This window comes from Leptinotarsa decemlineata, unplaced genomic scaffold, assembly GCF_025532065.1.
Source record: "Leptinotarsa decemlineata unplaced genomic scaffold, Ldec_3_MD MMD2_tig00000090_RagTag_RagTag, whole genome shotgun sequence".
Lineage (NCBI taxonomy): Eukaryota > Metazoa > Arthropoda > Insecta > Coleoptera > Chrysomelidae > Leptinotarsa > Leptinotarsa decemlineata.
In genome coordinates, this window is record NW_027412541.1 from 165452 (window position 1) to 190506 (window position 25055).

General features: G+C 38.8%; 1 long non-coding RNA gene across 1 annotated transcript; it reads left to right on the plus strand.

The window, feature by feature from the left end:
* Positions 1–5640: 5640 nt before the first annotated feature.
* LOC141481162 (uncharacterized) lies at positions 5641–23962 on the plus strand. The gene is made up of 3 exons (XR_012464775.1): positions 5641–8465; positions 8785–8988; positions 23078–23962. It is a non-coding gene; the product is annotated as an uncharacterized lncRNA (long non-coding RNA).
* The last annotated feature ends 1093 nt before the right edge of the window (positions 23963–25055 follow it).

The following is a 25055-nucleotide window of genomic DNA, read 5'->3' on the forward strand; positions in this document are numbered from 1 at the left end:
CATAATCATCGAACGTAATTTTATCCTTCACCACAGAAGATTTGACACCCTTTGCCTTCTTGGTAACCCCCAGACATGAGATGATTTGATTAATTTCATCCTCATCATAGCCATCATTTACCGACTGCTGCCGCTTCTTATTGATACCATCTTCCAATACCCTAGTTGTATACAATTTCGATCTAAGGCCTACGTAGTCAGTCATCGGAACTGCATTATTCCCATCTTTCATCATCGCGAGAACCTTTTTATTCACCGAAGGAACGTCAAACTGATTGTTGGAAGGATAATCCGAAGTATCAAAAAATTTGTGACAATCTTGACGTATGATTTCATGAGGATTCTGATTGCATATTCCATAAATCAGGCTATCATCTGTATCGGTGTAGAGAATTACACAATTATCTCCGAATCGATGGCGCATATAGCCATAATGAAAATTGTATATGGTAGTCTTTGCCAAGTCTAAGATAGTCTGTCCTACTTGTATCGATTTATTCAGATAAACTTGCAGTTTCCTCAGTTCGACTGCCGCCAAATAATCGTTGAAGATCATACAATTTTTGAACTCTGGCTCAGAAATATAGGCTTCGGCTCCGTAGCAACCAGCCCATTTGGTGAGAAGTTTGATGTTGACTCTTCTCCTGATGTCTTCCATGGTTTTGTCGAATATTGCATTGTTCATTAGCTTGAAGAGGTTTTTTTCAATCTCATTCGTAGCCCTTTTTCGCAACTCAGTATTCAAATCAATATATGACTTCAACCATGATGATTGGTTGAATTGAAGTACTCGATGAATTTCTGTTATGACAAGACCATTAGCAATGGCCTGTTTGAGGGCGCGATAATGAATCACATATTTTGCTTTGTGATGGAGAGTAGCCATCAATTTGGTGAGCTCTGTAATCAATTTAGGGAGCTCTTTCGTTGTTGGATTTATATGTTCAGGGCAGTATGGTATGTGTCAGGATTCGAAGGGTTATGATTGTTCAAATATTTAACTTGGCTAAGGCCACCTCGAATCCCTCGTTCAACAAATAGAAACATTTCAGGATCGGTGAGTAGTTCTAATTCAAGTTTGGTGTATTTGAGCATCACATTCCACGTAAGGCCTGGTAGCGTAAATTAGTAGGCAGGGTCCAGATTATGAGTCCTGAGGCAGCTTGCACGAAATTGTTCGAATACGTCAGCGAGGAGGAGAATATCTGTTTTCATATATAAATCCACATATTGTCCCAAAGTCTGACAACTGAAACTCTTCCACACATCCTGGGCTCGTTGATATAGTTTGCTGGGGCAGAGCTCATCTTCTAATTTGTTGTAGAAGGCATCAATAGGGGGCAAGCAAGCTTCATCAAATCTATCGAAAGAATCAATATGAGCATGAGGCATGATCCCCTTCTCAGTAAGTAATTCAACCAAGCCTTCAGGTAACTCAGAGAAATGAAACTCAACATTGGGAAATTCTGTCAAATATGATGACAACACATCCAGAGATGAATTCATGAAGTGGAAAGAATCGATGAATCGAAAGTGATGTACTTTTCTTTCGTGATGGGGAGCAGGTCAATCGTACCCCTTATTCTAGATGCAATATCTGTGATGATGAAATGTGCATTTCATCATCATTTCATCGTGGCGGGGCCACGATAATTATCACATGGCATGAGATGGCTATGGTCGCGTACTTTCATGTCTTCGTGAGTGAAGGGCTTTTCGCAGATGTGGCAGTGTGTAGCTTTTCGAAACTCAACTTCTTGCTCTGCAGTCATATCGATGTCGAATGGACACCAAAACACTGTAGTCATATCTTCAGCTAGTTGACCCATCTTTTCAGCGAACCATTGCATACAATTCTCTCCGCGATAAGCCCTATGAAAAGATAGAGTGTCATCGTATCAGCACTTCAAGTAGTAACCCACAGCTGCCGGAATATGATGTTGAAGTTTCCTAGGGTCGTCAGTAGGCTTTAGAATGGATTCCAAGTGGGCGTATGCGACGAATAGAGCCTTTTCTTAATATTAATGATTTTTGAACATATGAAAGGAAAGTGTCATCGTATGAGCACTTTAAGTAGTAACCCACAGCTGCCGGAATATGATTTTAAGTTTCTTAGGATCATCAGTAGGCTTTAGAATGGATTCCAAGTCGGCGTATACGACGAATAGAGCCTTTTCTTAATATTAATGATTTTTGAACTCGAGAATGTTTTTACCCTCCTCAGGCATCTTTATAGCTGTTTCATTGATTCTCTGGCAATCCTTAGTATGTTTCTGTAATTATTCTTGGGATCGAGAGTACTTTTGACCATGTGCTTCACTCAACTGTTTCGATAAACGTCTTGATAAGTTCTTTATCCATACGTAGTGATAGCGGACTGGAGTTTCACATTCATCATAATTGTCTTGAATTAGCAGTTAAATCACATGTCTAGCTTTCTAGGTAGGGTAATGAACGTTTCACATTTCTTTTGAATGATATAAACATTGATAGTAATATCATTCAGTTTTTCAAATCTTGAAATCTGCTTGAAAGTCATCGGCCATTGTATACCCTCCAATTTCAGAACGCTGGAATAATGAGGATATGATCAAGTACGATCATCATTATTTTGCGCAGGATGAAGTGCTGAGGTTACACCCCACGCAAAGCAGGCTTCATCGTTGTTCTTAATATTAACACATGCTTTTTTCCGTGAAATTTGGGGTAGACCCCCGCTGCGGTGTGAACTTATTTATATTCACACTCAAGTTCAAGATCTTCTTCAGCGCTCAGCCGCTGCCCCTCTCTTGAAACTATTCAATTTCTATGTAATTTTTTCATCGAACCAATCATTGAGGGCGGTGTTTCTATATATGGAAAAGTTCACAATAGTGAAGTACTTGTACTCCTTCAGTAATCTGTCTCCCTTCATTCACTATCTCAAATTCTCCGCAGAAGGTGGTATTTACCTTGATAGATTCATCCTTCTTCAGAGCGTTCTTAATTCTCCGCTTGAAGATAGCCTTGCAGTCATCCATAAAAGCTGAGGGGTCCTTATGTTTGAGATTGGAAATAACACCAGATCTAATTCTAGTGTTGGAAGCCGACTGGGAATCATCCCAATGAACCCACTTTCTAGCACCCTCAGGTCGTGATGCCCGTCCCGCCCCCTTCTTTCGTATCACTTTGAAACGACTCCTTAGACTTTTGATATTACGGTAACAGGCTTCCAAATGCTGCTTCTCATCCAATGATGATGCGGTCTTTACCGCTTTCCTTATTTTTCGTGAACCTTTATCACATTCTCTGATCCATCTAGAGCAGTTTCTGCATTGAACTTTGTGGTTATCAATCCCAAAAGAGAGGAGATATACTGCACCAAGTCAGCAAAGAGCGCCATTTTTCTGTGATAAGATGTTTCCACTTCAAATATCTGTAACAGAATGACTAAACTCAGCTGCGCGAGCGCTTTTATCAACTAACGTTGAGTGTGATTCATTCGATAGATTTGATGGAGCTTGCTTGCCACCTATTGATGCCTTCTACAACAGCAGACATATCAACGAGCCCAGTATGTGTGGAAGAGAGTCAGTTGTCAGACTTAGGGACAATATGTGGATTTATATATAAAAACAGATATTCTCCTCCTCGCTGACGTATTCGAACAATTTCGTGCAAGCTGCCTTAGGACTCATGATCTGGACCGTGCCCACTACTTTACGCTACCAGGCCTTTCGTGGGATGCGATGCTCAAATACATCAAAGTTGAATTAGAACTACTCACCGATCCTGACATGTTTCTATTTGTCGAACGAGGGATTCGAAGAGAAGAGCTCATGCGAACAATAAATATTTGAACAATTATAACCCTTCAAATCCTGACACATACCTCATGTTTTCGACGTGAATAACCAGTATGGGTGGGAGATGTCATAGTATTTACCATATGATGGGTTTAAGTGATGCGATACCAATATTGACGTCTCATCAATACCCGACGAGAGCAACGTGGGTTATATGTTTGAATTTGATCTGGAATATCTCAGAAAGCTACATGATTCACATAAAGACTTACCATACTGCCCTGAACATATAAATCCAAAAACGAAAAAGCACCCGAAATTAATGAAAGAGCTCACCAAATTGATGGCTACCCTTCATCACAAAGCAAAATATGTGATTTATTATCGCGCCCTCAAAAAGGCCATTGCTAATGGTCTTGTCATAACGAAAATTCATCGAGTACTTCAATTCATTCAATCGCCATGGTTGAGGTCATATATTGATTTGAATACTGAGTTGCGAAAAAGGGCTACGAATGAGTTTGAAAAAAACCCCTTCAAGCAAATGAACAATGCAGTATTCGGGAAAACCATGGAAGACATTAGAAGAAGAGTCAACATCAAACTCCTCACCAAATGGGCTGGTCGCTAAGCCAGAGTTCGAAAATTGTAAGATCTTCAACGATAATTTGGTGGCAGTAGAACTGAGGAAAGTGCAAGTTTATCTGACTAAACCGATACGGGTAGTACAGACTATCTTAGACTTGGCAAAGACTACCATATACAATTTTCATTATGGCTATATGCGCCATCGATTCGGAGATAATTATGTAATTCTCTACACCGATACAGATAGCCTGATTTACGAAATATGCAATCAGAATCCTCATGAAATCATACGTCAAGATTGTCACAAATTTTTGATACTTCGGATTATCCTTCCAACAATCAGTTTGACGTTCCTTTGGTGAATAATATTCGTTTCCCTACCGTTTGATGTGCTGCACGTTGGGATTCAACTATTATTAACGAAGATTTGGCTTAGTCCCATTCTGACATGTTGCGCTATCTTTGTTTTCTCTTTGTCGATGAATTCTGCATTTCTTATCCTTTCATTTGACGTGCTGTACGTGACGATCCGATCATTATTAGTGAATATACAACTTCTGACAGTTGCGCTATCATTTTTTGTAATGACTCATTCATTTCCACAGATCATCACACACGCCACCACCTCCCACGCTGACCACGTCACTTCAAAAGTTTTAATGTTTTATCACTATTATTATTCGACACTCAATGTCCAATTCAATTTCATTTAACACTTTCAATCGAATGATTTTTGATTCCTCCATTCCGACACCACTCTGTAACAGAAGTTGGGTCGAGTGTTCCACAAGATTTCCTTCCAGGAGTCTGAAAATTCGCAAAACGATCCTTCATACGACAAAGCGTGGCCTTTAGTCATCCCCTGATGATGCTTACTTGGTTAGCAAAACGCATTAAGTGATTAATGACTGTAATATTGAAACACGAAAAACGGTTACGACAATAACGATGAAACGATAACGAATGAACGCACGCAAACGATCGAAAACGCACGAAAAACGGTCGAAAACGCACGCAAACGATCGAGAATGCACGGAAAACGGTCGAAAACGCACGCAAAATTATCGCACGCAAAACTGTCGCGCGTAAAACGGTCGAAACGCTTGTAAAACGGTCGCTTTCCCCATTTTCGAATGTTAACTCTACAATTCATAACTCCTCGACAACTTTGGTGTCATCTCCTCTTTCTCCTGATGATGCTAACTTGGTCAACAAAGATACGAGACTTCCGACATGTTGAAATGCTAGACTTCTGTTAAACCGGCATGTTTTTTTCTTGAATAATGTATTTTGGAACGCCCTGTATACACATACACATATCATACACATATCATGTTTGAAACCGACGTGTTTTTTCCTTGAATGATGTGTTTTGACACACCCTGTACACTTCGACGACATGTTTGTTCTCAATGATGTATTTTGAGACACCTCGATCACATTGAGGGATTGCAAGTTGAAAACGAGTAGATGAACAAGGCGGATTCTGGCCCACTTGGGAGTGGGGGGAACCGTCATCGAAATCGACGCAGGATGGAAAGAGTATCGTAGCGATTTAAGCGTGGACCCCCTTGCCCTCGGCCCCCCTTAGTACTCCACATCACCGCTCAGGCCTTCTTGGTACCCCACCTAACCCCTCGGCCCCCTTATTATAGTTATGAGATTCGAACCTGGATCGTCCGCGCCGTAGACATTGTCCTTAGCCTCTACACCATCGTAAGATATTGGAGTTAACTGCGAATGTTGGGTATTTATAGCGTTAGTTTTGTCGGGACTCATTCATTATACTTGACAGCATTTTTATTTTTATTTCCATAGAATGTAATCGTCATTATCATATTGAAGATAGGAAAATATACTTAGATTTGGGAAATAATTAATATTTCATGTAAAGATGTGTATGTGTGTGTAAGAGCGAGAGGCGCGTGTGACGTAATCGATGCAAAGAGAGATGGAGATGATATCGAGATTTACCGGTTGCTAGTGCAAGCAGGTGTTGCCAGTTGTACAATAAATCATTGTTTATGGGGCAATGTAGCGTTGCCGGTTTTGAAATTAATCGTGAACTACTCCACGAAAATTGGAAGCGCGAAAATGATATATTTTATAAAAATGAATCAGATTTAAGTAAAAATATGACAACTTAACCTGCGATCCGTCATTGTATACGGTGTGTCTCAAAATACATCATTGAAAACAAACATGACGTCGAAGTGTACAGGGTGCGTCAAAATATATTTAAGAAAAAACATGTCCGTTTAACAGAAGTCTAGCATTCCAACATGTCGGAAGTCTTGTATCTTTGTTAACCAAGTTAGCATCATCAGGAGAAAGAGGAGATTCAGAAGTGTCGAGAGGTTAAGCGTTGTGGACTCAACGTGAGGGCAATGGGAGAGCGAAGTATTCGACAATGACATTTCAACATACGTTGTTTTGCATAGTTCCGAAGGAAAACGATGTTCCGTACGTCGTTGGTAAACAAAAATTAGTATTATAATGGCATTCAGAGAATACAGATGTAAACTAAAGGAATTTGAGAGGAATGTGAACGTACCGAATATGGGTGAAATTCCAAGGAAATATGCATGAAGGCTAGTGTAAACAATGGAAATTGATTCGTTCCACATCAGTCAATGAGGGTCAGTTAGCAGTATTTGCGCAGGCGCAATTCCAAAGAATACACCATTCAAATGTGAATTGAAAAAGATATTTCAAGATCTTCGTCATTTAAAAAAAAATAATTGTTGAATTTGTTCCAGGATACGCAACAAGGCTAGAGAAAAAAATTTTATAAGAGTTGTACAACAATTATGAAATTTAATAAAAAAATGAATATTTTTATTGAGTAAATGTTGTTTCATTTCAAGTTGGTAAAAATATATATAGGTATGCAGAATTATCGCTATCACTTATCGGTAAAGCCAGATACGTGGCTCAAAGTGACGAAACAAAGGCTCTTTGTTTGATTGCATAATATGTCATCACCTATTTTCCTATTCATACCCAAGGTGACATTGATCACTGCCAATGCTGAATCATCACCCAGAGATAAGCAGTTTTCAAAGCGACGGAACAAAGGCTCTTTGTTTGGTTTCATAATTTGTCATCACTTATTTTCCTATAAATACCTCCTGCGAGGCGAGATGATGAGTTAGTTGTATCAGTGATACTAGTGATTTTATCTGAAAGTAAGTGTTTTTCATGTTCACTTCATGAGTTTTCATTGCAAGATTTTTTATACGTTTTTGACTTTTTCGCAAGAGAATTAATTCAAATTTAATTTAATTCAAAGGTCGTGAAAGTTGTTGAATTATTATTAATTTTCCAAAATTTTTCTCAGATTTATACACTTGAGTGTTTTTCTAAACATAGTTTTTGAGGATTGATGTTTTTTTCAATTATTTTGTAATACAAAACGGTTCAGAGGTATTTACGTATTCCTCAAGCCAACCCTGGACTACTATTTTTATCCTACATACATCAGAAGATAAGAAATAACAATTACTGATATTTCTCAATCTTCAATAATGAATAAAAGATAAGAACTGGTAATTGCTGACATCCATTTTTCTCGAATACTATCTCTCACAGTAATTATTGTACCGCACAATTTGTTTTGATGTTTTATTAGATGGCAGCCTCAGAACCGGAAAACTGGATTATGAATTTTACTCGGGAATCCTCCAAGCTGAATAAGAGTTTTTCTCGTATTTCATCTAGTTGTCTTTGACAATGCCATATCTTGTCTATATACACATTTATTATGTAGTAAACAGCTCATTTGTAGCTCATTTTGTGAGCAGCTTTCTAGTTGAATAAAACGCATAGTAAGTTACGAATAACTTTCATTCATGTTGTCGTTTATTGAGAGAGTGTTCGTATAATTTGAAACATCAATGGTTTTTTTATTTTTGGTTTCTCTTAGGTGGATTTCCTGAAATTCAAATTCAGTCGTGAAGAGGGAACCAATTAATAACAACAACAATTTGTTACCACACCGAGTGACGGAGGAGTATCACCCCCAATTAGAAGAATTTTTCACAAGGAAAATACGCTGTCGTGTTGTTTCATTTGAAATTGTACGAAAATAAGGTTAGTACTGCTTTCCCATTTTTTCTTTCTTTAATTTATGTATAGAGTTTGTGGTTGTATACTATATTTTTTGTTCGACTCAAAAAGTTTTTCATTCATAGATATGATCCGCATGAAGAAGTGTTTTCAATATTTTTTATGTGTTTAGTACTTGCAGAATATGTGTTTTAAATTCGTTGTTTTGAATGACAGTTGATTTTTTTAATTATAACTGTAGCTCGCTCATTTTTCACAATCACTCCATGAAACACATTACCCCCACTCTTGAATTTTATTTTTCTCTGGTGTATATTTGCATTGAAAATCAAATTTATTTCAGAACACTACATCAACCCGTGCAGTATCAGTTCAGTCATCTCAACAACTACATCCAAATCCAACTTAGCAACCTTTCCAGGACGAGTTTCAAATTACAGCAGCTTCCAGAACCATCTCAACAGTGTCCACAGAACGAAATTCAATTCTCTGCAGCTTCCAAAACCGACTCATAACACCTAGAATTTCATTTGTGAAAAAAATATCGGTGAGTCATGTCAATAAATAAAATCCAAATGGTCGATTTTCCAAAAATCAAGTCGGTAATTGATAATTACCTTTCAGTCATTAGAAATAATTATTCAGAGTATATTGCCAAACAAGCTATACAATTTATCAATAAACATATAAGGAAATGCGTTTTAGCTATGAAAAAAATTAAATTTTCGGTTGGAGAAAAAAAGAAAATAATTAAAAAAATTGGGGAATTGAAACGCTTTGAAGTGATTTTCAAAATGATGAATAATAAACATACAGGCATGGGTTTGAAGCGACGAAGCTCCAGGGTAAAGTGGCAAACTGTTAACAATGTTTTCAATCGTAGAGTAACAACGGGGGTAATCATGAATTTAACTCATAAAGATCCTAAAAAGTTTCTAGGCGATGCTTTTTCATAATTCAAACGTGAGATTTCTGAAATTTTAAAACAAATGTCATGTCTCAAAGTTAATTTTACATTTTCAGGAGATTTTATTAAAAAGTCGAATGATGGGGAAATTGTTGATCGCAAATATTTCAGTACACCAAATAAAGTTATCGATTCAGTTACGGACTTGACTGCTTGGTACAATGAAAACGCTGTGGATGTTATATTGAATAAATTAGGCGAATTTGAAGAACAATTGTCGGGGTGGGCTTTGAGTAAAATTATTTTGTTGGAAGTAGCAATTAATAAATATGTGATTGGTAACGGTTCTTCTTTCTTTTCATTGTCACAAGAAATCGCAAGGAAGAAGGCATGCATTAATGTACAAAACAATGACGAAATGTGCTTCTTTTGGAGTATTATTAGCGCCTTGTATCCTGTAGCGAAACATCCACAAAGAGTGTCAAAATATCCACACTATTCTATATATATGGACTATATGGACTTACATCAAATTTCCAAATTTGAAAAACTTATGATATTTCTGTAAATGTGTACACTTTGGAATTGAATCAAATAAAGGAAAAATCATTTTTTGTAGTAGTACCTGCCAGACTCAGGAAAACAAAACGAGACAGACATGTTAATTTTTCATTGATTCAAGACGAATATTTCCCAAAATTGAACGATTATGAGGCTCCACCCATTAATGACGATGACGAGACTGAAATTGAATTCCATTATTGTTGGATCGATTGTTAGGTAGACAACTGAACAAAAAGAAAGACAAAAAATTCTTTTGTGATGCCTCAATTATTTTTCAATACAGCAAAAATTAAATGATCATACTGTTTTGTGCGAAAAAGTGAATGATTGTATAATTTCCTTCCCTACATACGATTATGTGGAATTTCGAAATTATGTTTATGAACAAAAATGCCCGTTTATAATTTTTGCTGATTAACAAAACTACAAAACACCAAAAACATATACCTTCCAGTGCAGGCTACTACTTCAAGTGTTCCTATGACGACAATCTCTCTCATTTCAAAAGCTATCGAGGTGAAGACTTTATTAAATGGTTTGCCGATGAGTTGTCTGATATTGCAAAATTTGTTGAATCCAAAATTAAGAATATTGAGCCGATGACAGTGCCTTTAAATAATATCGGTGCTGCAACGACTTGTCATATTCGCGAAAAACCGTTCGCCCCCAAAGATGTTATTGTGTACGATCACGATCACTATACGGGGGCGTTCCGCGGTTTTGCCCACCAAGCCCCCTGTAATGTCAACTTTCGAAAATTATTCGTGGTACCCATTACTTTTCATAATCTTTCAGGATACGACAGTCACTTCATTATCAGAGATATCGCAAAAAAAGGCTGTGTGAGCATACTTCCCTCAAATAAAGAAAAATTTATTTCCTTTACACAGAAGGATGCTGAAACTAAAATTAAATTTCGATTCATAGATTCTTTTCGATTCATGGGAACATCGTTGGATGAATTAGTATCCACATTGGATCAAAATGATTTGGAAATTAAAAAAAAAGAATTTAGTCATTTAGATGATGAGAAATTCGCTCTTCTCACCAGGAAGGGAGTATTTCCGTATAATTATATAGATAGCATGGAAAATTGAACATCAACGAGTTACCATCACGAGAAGAATTCTATAATGAATTGAATGATGAATAGATAACAGGAGAGAAATATGCCCACGCACAAAATGTTTGGGAATCATTCGAAATTACAAATTTGGGATCGTATGCGGACCTATATTTGAAAACAGATATTTTATTACTGGCAGACGTTTTTGAAAATTTCCGTCAAAAAAGCATGGCAACTTATGGGTTGGACCCCGCATGGTATTATAATATGCCTGGGCACACGTGGGATGCCATGTTGAAGTATACGAAGTGTAAATTACAAATTTTAAAAGACATTGACATGATTATGTTTGTAGAAAAAGGGATAAGGGGCGGAATATCTGTTTATTCAAATAGATATTCTGAAGCAAATAATAAATATATGGAAGCATACAATCCCGAAAAACCTCCAAAATATCTTTTATATTTAGACGTCAATAATTCATATGGGTGAGCAATGTCAGAATTCTTACCTTACGACGGTTTTCAGTGGGTGGAAAATTTTGACAAAGATGTAACTGAAATTCCTGACAATGCTTCAGAAGGCTACATATTGGAAGTTGATTTGGAATACCCTGAGAGATTACATGATTCACATAAAGATTTTCCGTTTTGTCCAGAGCATCAAGCACCACCAAATTCCAAACAAAAAAAATTAATGGGTACCCTGTATAATAGAAACAAATATATTTTGCATTATCGCAACTTGAAACAAGCATTGAAAAACGGTTTGATTCTAACCAAAATTCATCGGGTTTTGAAATTCAAACAATCTGCATGGTTGCGTCCCTACATCGAGTTGAATACTCGTCTAAGGAATGCAGCCACCAGTTCTTTTGGCAAAAATCTATATAAACTAATGATAAATGCAATTTTTGGGAAAACTATGGAAAACATTCGGTGACACAGGGTGGTCAAACTTGTGAATTCCTGGAACGGTCGTTATGGCGCCAAAAATTTAATTGCGAGCCCCCGATTTCAGAGTCGAACCGTTTTCGATACAGCCTTGGTGGCTATTGAATTGAAAAGGACTGAACTTGTTTTCAATAAACCTCTGTACATCGGAATGGCAATTTCAGATATTTCAAAAACATGCATGTTTGATTTCCATTACGATTTCATGGTGCCCACTCTAGGTATAGAAAATTGCAAGTTAATGAAACAGATACAGATAGCTTCAAAAGTTCAAAGCATCCAGCATAGCGATACTGTCAGATAGCACACCAAATTGAGTATTCAGGATCTCGTTTACATCTCGTTGAAAGAGCTCCATGTTCGTGGTGTCCTTGGAAATGGAAACTTGTTTGGTATTACTTTCGATGTACTGTGTGAAGTAAATGTAATCCCCGCAACGTGTTGTAATTGGATCATATTCGTCTACATATCCATCGATTTGTGATTCAAAGAAATTTTCCTTCATTTGTTGCAGGATGTCAATGAAGGTCGCCCATTCATAACTTGTTGAATTGATGGAACGAATGGAGAACTGCTGCTTCAAAATTATGCATGGGCTGAAGTCTCTGCAAGGACTTAGGTCACATCGAATTTCATAAGACGACATGGGAAATGCCATCAACAGCAATTGATGTTCGTTTCGAGCAGCCACTTCGTATTGCTCCAACGCTCTGTCTATTGCATTTAGAGTTCCATTATGATCTTCACCATCACTGTCGAACATTACTTCAACTCCACTACCGTAACCACTATCAAGAGACATTTTCAAACTGAATATCCATCTGTGTTTGCATGCACTCTTATAGCTTCAGATCACGTGGTCCATTTCAGATATTGTGCATTTGTTAAACACACAAATATTTCTTCACAAAAGGCCCTCTCAATACTTCGTCAGTGTGCTTGTTTTCCATAAGATTCTATACAAAATCGACATTTTCGATCCAACTGTTGTGTTTGTTATCCAAACTCAGCCATTACATCAGTACATTTTTTTATCTTTCTTTCTCAAGACTTTTTCAACGAGATATATATCAGGATTTGCAGTTTTTTGTAATTCTTCTCCATAAAAAGCACCCCTAATAGGTGCACCCTGCATATCTTCTAGCATGAAGGTGGCGGGGTTGGTAATATTGACTTTGATAATTTTGAATAATTCCGTAGTCCAATTGGGCGTATAGCCTTTTTCAAAAACGTGTTTCGCCTTACTGATTCGTACAACATCACCGACTTTGAATTTTCTTGGTCCAGCTATTTTCACATGGGTGTATGTTGATTTGAGAATTTGTTTTTTGTTAGTTTTGGTGGTTTTCGAAGGTTGTATGCCCGTCTTCGAGTGTCGCGTATCATTGTAGGATTTTGTGATTTCAGGCAAGACATTCAACCATTTGTAGGTGCCATTCAGACTGAAATATTTGAAAAGTCTTTCTTTTAACGTTCTAATGATACGTTCAGCCATAGAAGCCTTACTGATATTGTACGTATTGTAGTGATTCATTCCATGTTTTTTCATCAAAGTTTGAAACTTATTGTTGTAAAACTCTTTACCTTGATTGGTTTGTAAATTTTTTGGACAAAGTTTCGTATGTGTCAAGATATCTGTAAACGTTTTCGTAATTTCCTCTCCCGTTTTTGATTTCAGTGGTCGAGTCCACACAAATTTCGGAAAACAATCTATGACGACTAGAATCAGTTTGAAATTTCGATTTTGGTGAGCGAACGATCTCATCTCAGCCTAGTCCATCTGCCATAAGTCATCTATTCCTTTGATAACTGTACGGCGTCGAGGATAATTTTTTCTAATTGGTTTATGTAGTTCGTTGACAAGTTGAATCTTGTCTTTGGAAGTCATGACGACTGATGGTGAAGATGTGTGAACCCCACTCTTTTATTACGGTTTTGCTTGAACCTTATTTTGTATCTTTTCGATTTCCTTGATGGTAGATTGTACCTTCGAATTTATTTCGGTATTTGTTTGGAGATGTCACCTTGAAATTTGGTTAGTTTTTCATCTACTTGGATCATTTTTTTTGGTGTTTCTTAGCTAGTTGATATATAAATGAAGCAAGTTCATAATCGGTTCCATCCACATACTTTTTATTAGCAACATCGTAATCAGCGGTGGGGCTCTTCACATGACACAATTTCACATCACCACAATGAATATTACCATCTGAGGTATAATGCAACAAACATCCTCCATAGGGCGTTGGCAATTTTTGCTTTCTGTTGCTGTCGCTACGTCCAAACTTATCGATAACCATTTTGAAAATGATAATGTATTGGGGAACGTAGTGTATCTTATAGAATTATTTTTGCCCCTTTGATTTCATTCAAAATGGCAATGATTTCATTGTTGTGTGAAGTATTTCCTGCATCTCGAGAGGCTAGCAATAATTTGAGACGTTCGCATAACTCGTTGGGATCGTCCCAATAAATGTATTCAATTGGTTTCGTATTGAATGTCATTGAAAGAGGTGACGTTTTGGGTAGACATGATGTCATCGCAGTAGTAGTAGTAAGAGGTGTTTTAGGTTGAAAAAACCCAGTACCAGTTTAACGACGATTTCCTGCTGTAGAAAACAACGGTTTGATTATGTTGGTGTACTTGTATCTCTGTGTGCCTTTCAGATGCCCAGCCGAATTCTTGTGAGCGCTCGATAAATTCAAAATCTTTTTGTATACATTCAAATCCTCAGTGTTATAATTTTCAGGCATGTCGAGAAATAACAGTTCATATATACCGGGTGTTCATCGTCATCATATATGGGACCGCATACTTTGTCGATTTCCTTGTCATTTCCCCAATGTTTTTTAATGTACGGTTGAGACATTATCGGATATTGATCGATATATTCTTCTAAAACTTGTTCATTTATGCCAGACGCAACGTTGTCGTCTTGTTCGTCTTCTGCATACCCACTAAAGATGTTTTCATCATCATCGTCATCCTCATCTGTACCTGCAACATGTACGAGGGATTGGAATGGAGTCGTTTCAGGCTCATCCACTGTCTCTTGTTTGACTTCGGTTTTTGCCTCAGTTTTCAATAGGGTACTAGCTGACTGTGTTGCTGTTTCATTAGCTATTTTCTTCAATGGAATAGACAGAGGGTTGAAAAATCTTTGCAATGACTCATCTTCTTCGGATTTGCCCAATTTCAAAGCCAAATATTTTTTTCGAATGATGCGTGCAATTTCGTTGATTTCATTCTTTCGAATAACATCAACTTCTTTGCTTAACGGTTTCATGATGGTTAATGATACTACATCACGCACTGTGTATACTCATATATTTGTCGAATCCTTGACGATAACGTCCACCATTCTTATCGAAATCTTTCATTATTACAACGGTTCCATATCGATGTTGCCAACATTCGGCACACATTCTCTTGAATTCATCGAAAGCTATGTCGGGAGAGACGTGTTCATCGGATACATGTTTCAAATTTATTTCATCCTGTTTGAAAAGTACAATCATATTGCAATTGTCTCGTATCAATTGTTTGGGGATTTTGGAATATGTCTGACAAAGATAGGCGGCGTCAATGTTCTTATGCCTACATACAGAATAATATTCGCGAATTTTCTGTTGGCCATCACATGCGACATCATCGAAAATGAATATGGAATTTGATTTGGCTTCGTGAGGGCTTATGATATCCCCATTTTCCCTGAACGGATAATATCCCAACCCCTTGACTTTACTGAAAATTACTGAACCACTTGATATTTAGGTTGATACAATGATTTTGAAAATACGTAGATATTTTCAAATTTGGCGCCATTCGGGTGGAATAGCAATGTTGAGATAGCGTTTGTCTTTCCACAACCACTCGGCCCACAAATTATTTCACGAAACGAAATGGGTAATAATATACCATGCTTCCCAACTACACTACTATTGTTGACTTCATTAAAAAACTCTAAATTTTCAATAGGTGATGTCTTGTCTTGTTGAACGACTTTCATGATGTGATGCTGGATAATGAGTGCGCTACGGTTATAAATAAAAACATCACAGTCATCACCCAATCATTCTCAATTTTGACTTACTCCGGTGCAGGTGTCGTCAATTCGATTATCAATAAGCTCCCGTTCGAATTACATCGACCTGGTTATCAGTTTTGCGGACCAGGCACCAAATTGAAAAAGATATTGGAACGCAGTGACACCGGTGTAAATCCTTTGCACGAATATTGTAAAGATCACGATATCGCGTACTCCCAATGCGACTCATTAGAAGACCGTCATAAAGCAGATCAAGTGTTGGAAAATATAGCTTCGGAACGCGTTAAATCGAAAGACGCTAGATTTGGTGAAAAAGCTGCAGCTTGGCTCGTAACTACAACAATGAAAGCGAAACGTAAGCTCGGCATGGGGTTGTCCTTTCGACGTAATATGCTTAAAAAAAATACTAAAAATTGGAAGCCACATCCTACCAATATTAAGAAATCTAGTGCTTCGGCTGGAGGACGTAAGAACCATTCGAAGCAAAATCTGGGGGAATCCTTCCCCTCATACCTTTATTCGCTGCCCTTTCAGCTTTGGGTTCATTGGCAGGTGGAGCAGGCGCTATCGCAAAAACCACAATAGATGCTAAAAATACCAAAAAGAAACTTGAAGAAGATCAACGCCACAATAAAGCTATGGAACATTTAGGTTCCGGTTTGTACCTACGCAAAACACCTCGAGGATTTGGTCTGTTCCTAAAGAAACAACAGCAACGCAAAGGGCGAGGTCTTTACTTGAAAAAGCGAAAAAACTCCTACTGAAGCTACCCCATAGAGCATTATACGATTCGAAAATTCAAAAATGTGCCCGTAAACTGAAAATTCCACATTTTCGTGGAGTCTTTATGCGCGACACGTTGCCAACTCGTGGTCCTCGACTGCGAGAATGTGCTGTATTGAACTTGGATTCTCGATTGAATAAAGGCACTCATTGGGTAGCTTACGTTAAAAACGGCAATGCTGTACAATATTTTGATAGTTTCGGTAATCTCAAACCTCCAATGGAATTGGTCAGATATTTTGGAGGGGGTCTAACGATTACATATAACAATGATCAGTATCAAAATTTTGACCAGAGTAATTGCGGACATCTGTGCCTACAGTTTCTGCTCCATAATGTCTGCAAAAATGGTTGGAGATAAACTTTGCGAGATTTAACCGATGCTGAATTGAAAATTTTATCGATCGACTTTTTGATTGAGAATGCTAAATCTTGGGAATTATTGGAAGTTTTGGCATAGATTACCAAAGGACTACCAACATCGATTCGCTTTGCAGATTCGTTTACCATGTTTCATCCATTACCGACATGAGGTACCACCACCTACATCAGCTGCGTCATCGTTACATCGTTATTGTAGAAATACATGATTTTTATGTAAAATGTTGTTGTTTCAATCATTATTTAAGGAGATGTCATACTGACATTATATTAGTCATGTCTATGATATTAACGCTAACGAGTCGTTCTTCGACGCTCTCCATCGATTTCAATCCACCCATTCGATTAGATTCTGATTCTGAATATACTTTGACTTTGCTCAGTTTCCATTCGTACAACAGTATACCCAACATTGAAGAAGGTACGAAATTCTACTACTATGAAAACGCTGACAAAACTAAACAGAAAGCATCGATATACCTGTTGGATCTTACGAAATTGGTGACATTGAAGAATTAATAAACGATACATCACGCCTATTTTTTCTATGTGAAATCGAATAATAATACGCTGAAAAGTGAAATATTCTGTCTGAAGCACTCGATTGATTTCCGACCTGCAAATAGCTTGGCTCACATACTGGGCTTTTCATCTACTCTTCTCAAACCAAACTTACATCACTAATCCGATCTACCTGTGGATATCATTAAAGTACGCACCATACACATAGATAGCAACATTACGTTTGGAGCCTTATACAACGACACACCGACTCATACGATATACGAATTTGCTGTTGGTGTTGATTCGGGGTATGCAATTGACGAAACACCTAATCACCCCATTTACCTACCTATTGCACATAGAGACGAAATAAACAATATCACGCTACGAGTGTTCGACCAACATTCTAGGCTCATTGATTTCCGAAACGAAGAAATAATTATTCGTTTTGAATTGAAGCGGAAGTATGGTGCTGACTATCTATAAAAATAATACACCTCCATACCCCAAGTCAGTCTTCACCAAGATCTTCACTAGTCGACAACTATTGACAACGGAAAATAAATTGTTTCTGGAATCTCTTGGTTATCATGTTGTCCAATCAAGTGTTCAACATTTTTCGAAAACTGCAAATCGATGAGTCCATACAAAAGGTAGAATGGCGGACCTACTATCCATATGTCAAATCTTTTCGCAGCAACGATGTTATTGAAATCAACATCAATCAATCTGATGCCTACGATGCTTTGTATGATAGTCTTCTGTTCATTAGTGGAAAAGTTGAGAAGACTAAAGGGGACGGTGAGGTGTCATTCGTAAACAATGCTGGTGCTTTCATGTTTCAATCTGCTAGTTATGAGCAGAGTGGTAAGTAATTGGAAGCAGTTCGTGAACTTGGAATTGTTAGTACTGTTAGAGGCTTTCTCATCTACACCGACGAAGATATCAAACACTTGGCCACCTCCGGTTGGACTTTTCCCAACAATATAGGCGTCATCAACACAACTCATCTAACATTCAACATGCTCATACCCATCAAGCTTTTTTTGAATATCTTCAACGATTATCAGTGTTTTCTACGGTAAACATACCATTTGATTAGTACCAGCTGGAGATGATAGCAACTCTTTCAAAATAGAAGAGACTCCTGCTGCACTAACACCGAAAACGGAAGTTGAATTGGAAATTGAAAATATCGAACTGATAGTTAAACGACTCTTTCCGCATGATCAAATTAAATTGCAACTGTTGAAAGCTATCCAAGCAGACACTCCCATTCTCATACCGTTCAGAAAATGGGAACTTCATATGCTGCCTGCTCTCACACAAGGTGCAAAAAATGAAATATGGGCCGTCAAGACTTCTTCGTTCCTCGAAAGCCCTCGCTATGTAATTGTATGTTTCCAAAAAAATCGTGACTACACTAAAGTCAACAATGATCCAACAATATTCAATCATTTGAATATTACCAATATAACGCTCACTCTTAACGGCGAGAATTACCCCAAGGAAAATATGCATTTGAATTTTGCAAAGGGGAATTTTTCACAAGCTTATTTCAACTACTCACAATTTGGCCTCAGCTACAAAATGACCAATCAACATAATCCTCTTCTCACTTCCACCATCTTTACGGACAAAGCTCTCTTTGTCATCGATTGTTCCAGAAGGGATGAGAGCATCAAAAGTTCCAGTGTTGATGTAAAACTTGAAATCGAAGCGTCCGAGGGATTTCCTCAAAATACTAGAGCCTATTGCATCATTGTGCACGACACTGTCATAGAACACCTCCCACTCAGCGAAATTATTAAGAAATGGAACTGAACATGTGATTTTGCTTCAGTATCAATCGAAGAGTCAACATGAGAATAGCTGTTGTAGATATTCAAGGCTTCACCGTCGAGCAAAAATTCCATCCTGAAGAAATAGCCATTTGGATTGGAATTCAGTGTAGTAACTTTTTATTGCTGCCAAACACACCATTTTCCAGTTTGAGTAAAGAAGATCGTCGTACCGCCTGTTACTTGGAGCGAAACATTCACGGATTGAGGTATTCCTCTGGCTTTGTGGAATATAATCAATTGGATGCCATCCTCATGGAAAATCTACAAGGTGTCGATGTCATTTATGTGCGAGGACATCAAAAACATGACTTTCTAACTGAAAAATTTCACGAGTTGAATATACCGTCACGCGTTGTGAATTTGGAGGGCTATGACAATACAACATGGATGGTTCCCACATTCGACAACAACGAAGGTGTCTCACCCTGTATGCATCACATTCGCAAGCGAACCAACTACAATTGCAGTCTCCGAAATATTTTGTAGAAATGGCTTCGTGATATATTACCAAAAGTAAAATGTATAATAAATTTCTAAATCATTCCTTATTTTTTATCTAACCTCACCGCCTTATGATACCCTCAACAAAAATAGAAAACGTATGCAAAACGATGGAAAGCGCACGAAAAACGACCGTAAACGCACGAAAAACGACCGTAAATGCACGTAAAACGGTCGAAAACGCTCGAAAAACGATCGTTAACGCACAAAAACGATCGAAAACGCACGGAAAGTCACGTATTTTGAAATGTCATTGTCGAATACTTCGCTCTCCCATTGCCCTCACGTTGAGTCCACAACGCTTAACCTCTCGACACTTTTGAATCTCCTCTTTCACCTGATGATGCTAACTTGGTTAACAAAGATACGAGACTTCCGACATGTTGGAATGCTAGACTTCTGTTAAACGGACATGTTTTTTTTTTAAATATATTTTGACGCACCCTGTACACTTCGACGTCATGTTTGTTTTCAATGATGTATTTTGAGACACCCCGTATACAATGACGGATCGCAGGTTGAGTTGTCATATTTTTTCTTAAATCTGATTCATTATTATAAAATATATCATTTTCGCGCTTCCAATTTTCGTGGAGTAGTTCACGATTAATTCCAAAACCGGCAACGCTACATTGCCCCATTAACAATGATTTATTGTACAACTGGCAACGCCGAACCTGCTATGCTGGCATGTATTGACATTTGACAGATGCAGTCTTATGAGTCTAGTGTTTACAGTGTCCTTCTTCAACCAATAGATAGTTCAGCTAGTGACTCATAGATGACTCTGTGTGTTCTATAACTTTTGTTGTTTCCATATACTTTTGTATCGATGAATCGAGCACTTATCTTTGTGTGGTTACTGATAACAGGATATGAAACAATTCTGTACGATAAATTATTCAAATGATTCATTTGAATTATTGAGAGATTTCTCAATATAAGCAAAGCCACGTAAATTTGTGTATCGATTACGTCACACGCGTCTCTCGCTCTCACACATACACATCTTCACATGGAATATTAATTATTTCCCAAATCTAAGTATATTTTCCTATCTTCAGTATGATAATGACGATTACATTCTATGGAAATCAAAAAAATGCTGTCAAGTATAATGATTGAGTCAATTTCGGTCCCGACAAAACTAACGCTATAAATACCCAACATTCGCAGTTAACTTCAGTATCTTACGTTGGTGTAGAGGCTAAGGACAATGTCTACCACGCGGACGATCCAGGTTCGAATCTCATAACTATACATTTTTTTTATTTAAAATCACGTGACTGGAACGTGATAAGGGGGCCGAGGGGTTAGGTAGGGTACCAAAAAGGCCTGAGCGGTGATGTGGAGTACTAAGGGGGGCCGAGGGCAAGGGGGTCCACGCTTAAATCGCTACGATACTCGTTCCATCCTGCGTCGATTTCGATGACGTTTTCTCCCACTCCCAAGTGGGCCAGAATCCGCCTTGTTCATCTACTAAAACCTACAGCCTCGTGGAACTGTTTTGTTTTCTTTTTCTTGAATGTTGTATGTATTTTGATGCAACCTGTACACTTCGACGCCATGTTTCTTTCTTCCAATGATGTATTTTGAGACACCCCGTACACATTGAGGGATCGTAGGTTGACTTGTTGGGTTGTTATATTTTTTCTTAAATCTGAATAATTATTATTGATATATCACTTTCGCGTTTCCAATTTTCGTCGAGTCGTTCACGCTCAATTTTAAAACCGGCAACGCTACATTGCCCCATAAACAACGATGAATTTCACAACCGGCAACGCCGAACCGCCATGCTGGCATTGGCAGCGTATAACCTCGATACGTGTCAATGATACGAGAGATACGATGAAATGAGTCAATTTCTGTCCCTCCAAAACTAACGCTATAAATACCCATCATTCGCAGTTACTTTCAATATCTCACGTTGGTGTAGAGGCCAAGGACAATGCCTACCGCGCGGACGAACCAGGTTCGAATCTTATAACTATAAACTTTTTTTAATCAGAATCACGTGACAAGGAGGCCTGAGCGGTGATGCGGAATCCCAAGGAGGCCGGGGGCGGAGTACTAAGGGAGCTGATAGGTGAGGCGGAGTACCAAGGGGGCCAAGGGGCGAAGTTTCACGCTTGAATCGCTGCGATACTCATTCCATCCTGCGTCGATGACGTCACATGTTTCCCTCACTCCTGTTTGAAACAAAAATTGCAAAAAGTTCAGCTCCATAAGAAAATGCATGGGATTTTGCGCCAGGAACAAGTTTGTTCATCTACTGATTTGAATTTCCCGCTGTATGCGTGGTAGCTGATAGGTCGACTAAATGACGGTAAAAGTGGAGAAGTGGAGATGTTCTGAAGTGGGCTTTGAAGGCTAAGGCTCAGTTTGCACATAATGGACATCTGACAGAGACAAGGCGCTGACCTTTGCTCTTTTTCCGTGTGAAGTGGTCTTTAGGTCCAAAAAGGTCCAGAATAGATCTGCTTTGAATTTGCACGTGTTTTTCTATAAGGAATGAGCCAGAACTCCTCTAGCTATATTACTTGGGAGGTGTCTCACTATCCATCAAATAGGAAATACGTTTTTTCACATGCAATCATCAAAAGAAGATATCTGCGGCATTTAGAAATTGTTTGCGAGTGAGTTAAAGAGTGTCTGAAAAGAAGTTGAGGATTTCTTCTAATATCAGCTGACATCGAGTGATTTTGTGAGAGCATATTGAGAGATGTATTCTTGTGATTGTGGTAAATTTTTCACTCGCTCGGCTACAAAGAAAGAATGACAAGATTGAAGGTAGAGAGTGGAAGGTTGGGGGTTAGTTGGAGTATTTGAAACAAGGCTCCGTTCAGAATATCGCCAGTGTGACTTTCAGCTGCCAGCCGATCAGTTCTATTGCTTGTTCCCGGACCAGTGTCGCTTTATTCACTTTTTTAGGTTAGGTCCAAAGTGAGTGGGTCTATTCGACCCTCCACCGTAACACGCAAGGTATTCACTTTTTACTTGTATAACAATTTGCAAAACAACCACCACTAGGTAAGTTAACAATATGATATTGTCCAATTATATGTTTTCTATTTGTTTCAGATATGGATTTCTTCAACTTCGCCGCCATTGACAGAATCATAATGCCAGATCCAATGGAGGGTGTCATGACTGACCCCACGAGGATGTTATGGGTATGCTGGGTGAGGGGATCATCCCGGATATGCTCTTTCCGATCCGGAATGGAAAAAATTCAGCCCCAACCACGGAGCCGAAAAAGGTAGTGGCCCTAACCCAGGAGGTGGAGGCGTCTTCATCGTCGTTGACGCCATCTACTTCGACGGCGAACCCATCGACATCGTTGGCGATCCCATCGACCTCGAGGATGCTATCCCATGAGATGGTGACGACAAAGGCGAATGTACTACGTCAGAAATATGCAGGTGCAGTTAAATAAGGTGTTCTCGAACCGAAGAAATAAAACACTTTCTTCAATATTTTTGAGAATATCGACAGTGAGGACGAGTTCGATAACCCAAAACCCCCGTAGAGCAAGTGGTCGCCGGTTCAACCAACGCCAAAGGTTATGGTTGGTGTTATTGCGAAATATCGCAAAGTTTTCGATGAAAACAACCCTGAAGTTGGAAAATGGCCCGTTACCAGAAGAACACCCTCTGCACCTGCCTTAGAGAATATTGCTCCCTGCACCACTTTCTGCACCAGCCTAGAGAATATTGAATCTGAACTTCTTACTGAGAGTTACCGGTTGGAAACATGAAGAAAGGTATGTTCGAGTCAAACGAATCAGGGGAGCATTTCCAAGTTACTTCTTCCATTGGGCAACCTCTTCGATGAGTTAAAGTAGATTGAGTCAGTTGTAGGTGAATTTTTCTAATAATAGTTTCAAGTTTATCTGTATATATAATCTACAATGAATAATTAAAAAGAAAAGGCAAGCACTTGTAGACAAATCTCTCGCAATAATTTGTATATTCTTTCATCTCATGTAAATAATCTCTTGAGAAAAAAATAAAAAAAAACTAGTTACATAATGGATCAAGTTTTTTTCTCACAATTTATATTGTTTTTTTTTTTCATTCAGTTCTCCTTTTCTTTGAAGAAGTCAATATCTGTAGAAGCAGTATGGAACATTACATAAATCTTATGTCACTTTTCTCTCCCCACCATTCCCCACACCAACATTTTTTTGTATAAATTTGGTGTAAGACCTGAGTTCTGAATCATTCTTTCCACGATATCGATTTGGGAGATCTCCTTTTCCAGCCGGGTACGCTGGACGTCGTTTTCCCCTGAATCATGCTCGTAGGTGTAGACGGGGGCGTGTTCGGTAACGTCGACCCCGCCGTTCACCCCATATACCGTTCCGCTTCGTCGAGACGGCCAGCAGGCCTCACAGACCTGAGCCTCAGGAATTTCGAGACTCACCTCCTGTCTGGGCTGTCCGACTCGTTTGTTGTACCATTTTATTTGTTCGGTCAGCTGGTCTCGTTGTAGGAGCGAGGAGGGCGTCCCTTTGGTACACCGGCCCCGCCAAGCCACCCTCAAGCCTTTCTCGGCTCCGAGGTGACCCCCTGGCCTTCCACCACCCCCTAACTCATCCGTTAGGACGCCAGTTTCGGACTCCCTTCGGACGTTGTGCACTCCTGCGTGCACGACGTCCCACTCCTCCCAGGAACCGCTAAGGGTTTTCGCCTGGGGGCATCGCGACGCCTGGCGTCGGACGTCCTTAACTTCATCGTTTCTGCGATTTACGCCCACCGGCGATGAAACATCCCATGTCCCTCGACGAAACGTCTCCTGTTTCGAATGTCCTGTCCGCTATGGCACGAACTCTTTGTCGTGGCCGACAATGGCCTCTCTTCCTGGACTATACTCTTTGGTACAGAGTAACTGTCCACCCTGTACACAGTTGGTTTCGGTGTCTCCACATAAGTGGCCACCGTTTCTTTTTGTCTGAAAACATTATTCTAAGACAGAATTGTCTCTGGAGGGATTCCATTCTCCTTCTAACTCTGCCGGTAAATTTCTTCGCAATTTGCCTTTTCTCCGGCAAATGCAT